The sequence below is a fragment of the Diplotaxodon limnothrissa genome, linkage group LG16 (genome assembly GCF_057381915.1).
Source record: "Diplotaxodon limnothrissa isolate DT_005_m linkage group LG16, D_limnothrissa_male_GT1.1, whole genome shotgun sequence".
In the NCBI taxonomy this organism is placed as follows: Eukaryota; Metazoa; Chordata; class Actinopteri; order Cichliformes; family Cichlidae; genus Diplotaxodon; species Diplotaxodon limnothrissa.
This window is the reverse complement of record NC_140611.1, coordinates 8579150-8584572: the sequence shown is the minus strand read 5'-3', so window position 1 is coordinate 8584572 and position 5423 is coordinate 8579150.

Genomic DNA, 5423 nt, shown 5'->3' with positions numbered 1-5423 from the left:
TGATTAATTAGAAGCCAGCTAATTGGTGGTCATCTGAAATAAATGTAACGACCTGCTGACACACAGTATGAGCAGTGTAAATGATCTGGTCCATGGCACCATGACAGGAGGGTGAAGACGGAGGTGCAGTGGAGAGAGAAAGAGGGAGAGAGAGGCACAGTGTATAATATTACATTTTATGCACGGACGACTGCTTTTCCAGGACAAGCAGCACACGATCTACTATAGAAGGATGAGATCTGTCCTCAGATCTGATGGGGCAACTGCCATAGTTTGGCTTAAGGTTAAACAGAACACACTATGTTCATGTCTACTACGCATTCTAATACAAGTTTTTTGATAATCAGTTTCAATGGTGAGCCAACTGGCAGAGTGAATGTGTCACAATTGTCAGTACCAGAAATATGATGATCTTAATCATTTACTCGAATACTCCACATGTTTATGTTTATACAGTGGCTGTCAGTAAGTCTCTGAAAAACACAACATAATCCTTTGGGTTTGGGCCAATATATCATGTGCTTATGACACATGTAGACTGTAGTTTGTGTCTCAATTAAGACATAAACTGTGGCCAGTATTCCCAGCAGGCTAGAATTAAAGCCAGCTGGTAATGTTAGCTTATTTTCTGATTATCCTTACTACCCTTACCATTACCATTATCCTAAGTTCTTTCTTTTTCTAACTTGTAACTGGCCATTAAATATGGTAGGTGAAGAGCCAGATGTTTCCCTTTGGAGTGTGTGGCGGAGACAGACATGGACAACAGTGGATAATGGACTTAAAATAAGACCCATATCAGTTGCATTTTAAGACAATGACAAACAGCCTTTGTTGTTTGGTGCATTTGTTTTATGGTACTTACTATGTTTGTGTTAAAAGTCTGACTGGGAGCTAAATTTACCAGACAGGACCATAGAAATGTGAAGGACCTCACTTTAAAAACGTGAAACCTGTGCCAGTTGATATGAATACATTCTGACCCTATAAAACTTGGCTTGGCCCACTGATGGTAAAGTAATTCTGTGGTCCACTCTCTTACTCTCTTTTTCTCTCTGTCTTTCCCTGGTACTGACACTCTATATCTGCAGCTCAGCCATTGCTGAGGTGATTAAAGTAGATCTGAGCCAACAGAGTGAAATGCAGTCTGCAGGAATGTTCCACTTGACCATCCAGAGCATACCAAGTGAGAACGAGAGGTAATGTTTGGGAGGGGGCTTAAGTTTCACTAGACCTTCTAATGTCAAAGCAGTCAACAAAACATTTAAGCTAATAAAAAATTAGATGGGTAGTGACGTTGGCCAAGATAGCCAACTGATGTAAAAAATGTTGTTTTAATATTAATGGAACAGGCCTGAAAGCATGAACATGCTTAATGCTGCTTTATTTGTTTTTATGATGTAAAGTGTTGCCTAGATTAAAATTCTTTAGTGAGAGCTGAGAAGTTAATGCAACAAATTACAACTTGCTTGTAGTTAACAGTAACTAAAATTGCAACTCTCACTTAATATGCAGTATCATTTGTTACATTGTTACGTGAACATACAGGCACTTTCTGTCATTGTTGTGAACAGATTTCAGCACCTGCTCTTACGCACAGATGATTGACACACACACACACACACACACACACACACACACACACACACACACACACACACACACACACACCTTCATGTAGAGGTCACTGTTACATTCTTTAGACAAAGACAGATTGCCTGTTGCACAGGTGCTCTTCGAACTTACCCCCTCCCTGCTTTCAGCCACACACATTCACATATACGCGCTCACATGCACACACCAATCCAAGACCCTTATTCTATGAGTTCGGTTCTCTATTCTCTCGTTTCCTGCTGTTAAAGGACAGTCATTCATAAACTGTAATTCAGAACGAATACATAAATCAAAGATCACACAGTGGGCTGAGAGCTGTGAAGGGATCTGCAGACTTTTGCCCCTTGGGTCACCGGTGCTATCCAAACCCAGTAAAGCTCAACCACCAGGGGAAAGAGGAGAAGGGTATGGAATAGGAGGGGCAGGAAGGTGTCACGACACTGTTGGTGGACCAAAACAGAGCCACCACAGTGGATAAAACAATAGTGATTGTATTACTTCATACATGAGGAAATATTGGTTGATTCTTTGTCGATGCTGAAATAAATCCTACCTTATGTCCTTAGCATTCTCCTTTATTTGGAGGTAACAATATAAATGTGATGTTTGATGCTGTGGCTTATCACCTGGAAAAAATGTGGTAGTTTCTGTGTAATAACAAGGAAATCTGCAAATCTGCAATAAACAGGTATCAGGGCTGGAAAATGGAAAACTCCACCTTTTATAGTAATACTTCCTGCAACTGAAAACTTAGGACCAGAAAATCAAGTCTGTATTTGCTGAATGCAAATGTCATAATCGTGAAGCAAATTACTAGGAAGCAAGTCATTTATGGATAGTATAGTACTGTATATGCAGCTATACAGGCTGAATAATGGTCTAACATATCAACTCATGTCCGCTCCTATTATTTGTCTTTTGGTTTCCACCAAGTAAAAAGTAAAAAGTATTAAAGACGCTTAAAAATCACCAATCTAGGTCTAGACACAAGTAAATACCTGCTAAAATAAATAGGCAGTTGTCGGCATCAGTGTAAAAGTTGTGTTAGTATGGTTTGAACATTAACTTTGGAAAGGGGAGCAGAAAGAGAATTTACATGTAGATAAAGTTTCACATTTAACTACAGCTCTGCAGAGCTTTGTGAACACATGGAGGTGGAGATTAAACTCTCCATCAGCAGTTCAGACCAAAGGAAAGAAATTCTAGCTGTGACCATGCAGAGACTGAGATTGTTTAACGCTTGATGCCCGGGCACATGGCTTGGTGGAAGAGATTTGTTTTTCCCAAAACCTGTGTTGCAACAAGATGCCCTGTCCTCCTCACCTTCCATCTGATCTGCTCTTCTCCCACTGATCCATCATCAGATGACAGTAGTGCCCATAGCTGAATTTCTGCTCCACAAATAGCCCAGCCAGACAAGCCTCACTTTTTTGAGCCTCTGCAATCTCCTGCTATCTACAGTTAGTCATGCGTTATGTGTGTTGGTCTGTGAACACACTGAATCTGCAAGCATGACAAACCCTGTGGCTGTCCTCGCCGAACCCCCACGCCAAGATATTTTAGGCCCATAACCCCCTGCTCGCTCTTTCTGTCCTCCTCTCTCCTTCTACTATTTCTCCAGTCTTGCATCTCTCCCTATTCTATCGTCCCATCATGCTATTAATTATTTGCCTGGTGAAAGAATACAAGACAATACACCTGAGAATTCTCAGGAGGAATAACATCACACAGAGACTGCTGGTGTCCTTCTACAGAGCCACCATTGAGAGTGTTCTAACTTACTGCATATGCATCTGGTACACTAGCTGCACAGGGGCTCAGAGGAAAGCACTCCAAGGGATCATTAACACCGCCCAAAAGATCACTGGCTGCCCTCTCCCCACACTGGAAGTTCTACACAACGCCCACTGTTTTAAAAAGGCCCAAAACATCATAAAAGACACCTCACATCCTGGCCACTCCCTGTTCGAACTGTTGCCCTCAGGCAGACGGTACAGGGCAATCAGAGCAAGGACTAATAGACTCAAACACAGCTGTTATCCAACTGCAATAACACATCTGAATACTACAAAAAAATGTCCATCACGCCACTCTTGTGTTAATCTATGCACGGTCTGAAGCATGTGTGTGGGAATGTATGTGAATGTTTTACTGTTATATCTTATTAGTATTTTAAGTATTCTATCTATTTTATTTATTGAATTTTATTGTTTTATTTATATTTTGATATTGCTAGGGATGATGCAATGATCGGGGACCATTCTTAATTTCGTTGTTCTCATGACAATGACAATAAAGTTTCTGATTCTGATTCTGATTCTTTAAGGACATAAGGGATCATTTCCACATGGTGCCAGCAACTTTGCAACTTTTAGGAAATATTCTTTCCCAGCAAGATGTTTCATCAATGAGCATCGTGAATCTGCCAACTGACAAAAGTTAGCACTCTGCAGTCTGTCAGTAACTCACCCCTGTATGATGAGGAGACATCCACACCAACAATTAGAGGTTAATAAATCTGTTCCCTATTTTAACACCTTGATTCTCCTCTCCAAGGGGTCCCTCGAAAGCATGGCTTTTATGGTTGGGGATGTCCCTGTCTGCGAATTAACTGCTTAATGAGATGCTGGAATGTTAAGGTGACTTATACAAAATCTATTAATATAATATAATAATCCGAAATGTATCTACACAGCAAATCCAGCATGTCCAAATTAACACTGTCAGATTTGATTTCAACACTATTAAAGTGTCTATATGGGTCCACACCAGAGAGTGTTAATTTAACTCTTTTTGGAGGGTTGGTACGTTAACTCTGATTTAGTGTTAAACACCAAATCTGTCTGGAGTTGATAATTTAACACTTGGTGTTAAGAGTTTATATATTAACTCTCAAAGAGTATTTTAGTTTAACTACGTAAGAGTTATCTTCTAATTCATTCTAAAAAGCGGGAATTTTACTGTTCTGAACTTCTAGAAATTTCTTTTGGAAATAAACATTTACTAAAAAGACGCAATGGTTTTTGAAAAACATTTATTCTGAACTGTGCACCACAATTTCAAAACATTTTCTGAAAGATGTAACAGTATACATGTTCTCACTTTCATTAGAATTGTGTTTATCAAAAGGTCTGACATAGGTGAGCTGGTAAATGCAAATAACAGCATTCTCAACACTTATTTCTTCAATACAATATGCATGTCCTTCATTCATCCCTTTGTGGAACTTCAACGCACTTCTGCTCTCCCCCATACTCCATCTTCACAAGCATATCCTCTGTGGAGATTGAATAAAAATTAGTTGACACTAATTAATGGCACAAATAATCCAGTAAACAATTGCAGCACAGTAAAAAAAAAAAAAGGAATCTCCTTTGAGCCATTACTTGTGTAAAGTATTTTCCCAAAAGACAAAGACACAGGCAACAGGTAATACTGAACTAAATGTAAAACCTCAACCTTTTTCATTTTTACCTAAACCGTGTGCACAAAACTCTGGAGGGATCTAAATGCTAACGTAGAACCCAGTCAGGACGCCTGCTACTGCTGTTTGCTCGTTTTTTTTTTGTTTTTTTTTATGGGAGATCGTTTTCAGGCTTCAAGCAGCACCATTATACCAACATTTCACATTCTAGACATTGTTTTAGGTGTATTTGACCAAAGATTTGACTGAAAATTCACATGCAAGCTTTTTTTCAAGGCTGTGGTATTTGCCCGCAAACAATACCTTTCAGCTAGCTAAAACAGAATATTATGCTATCACCGAGCAACATGGCTAATGCCTTTCACACAGCTTTGTCTCAACTCCA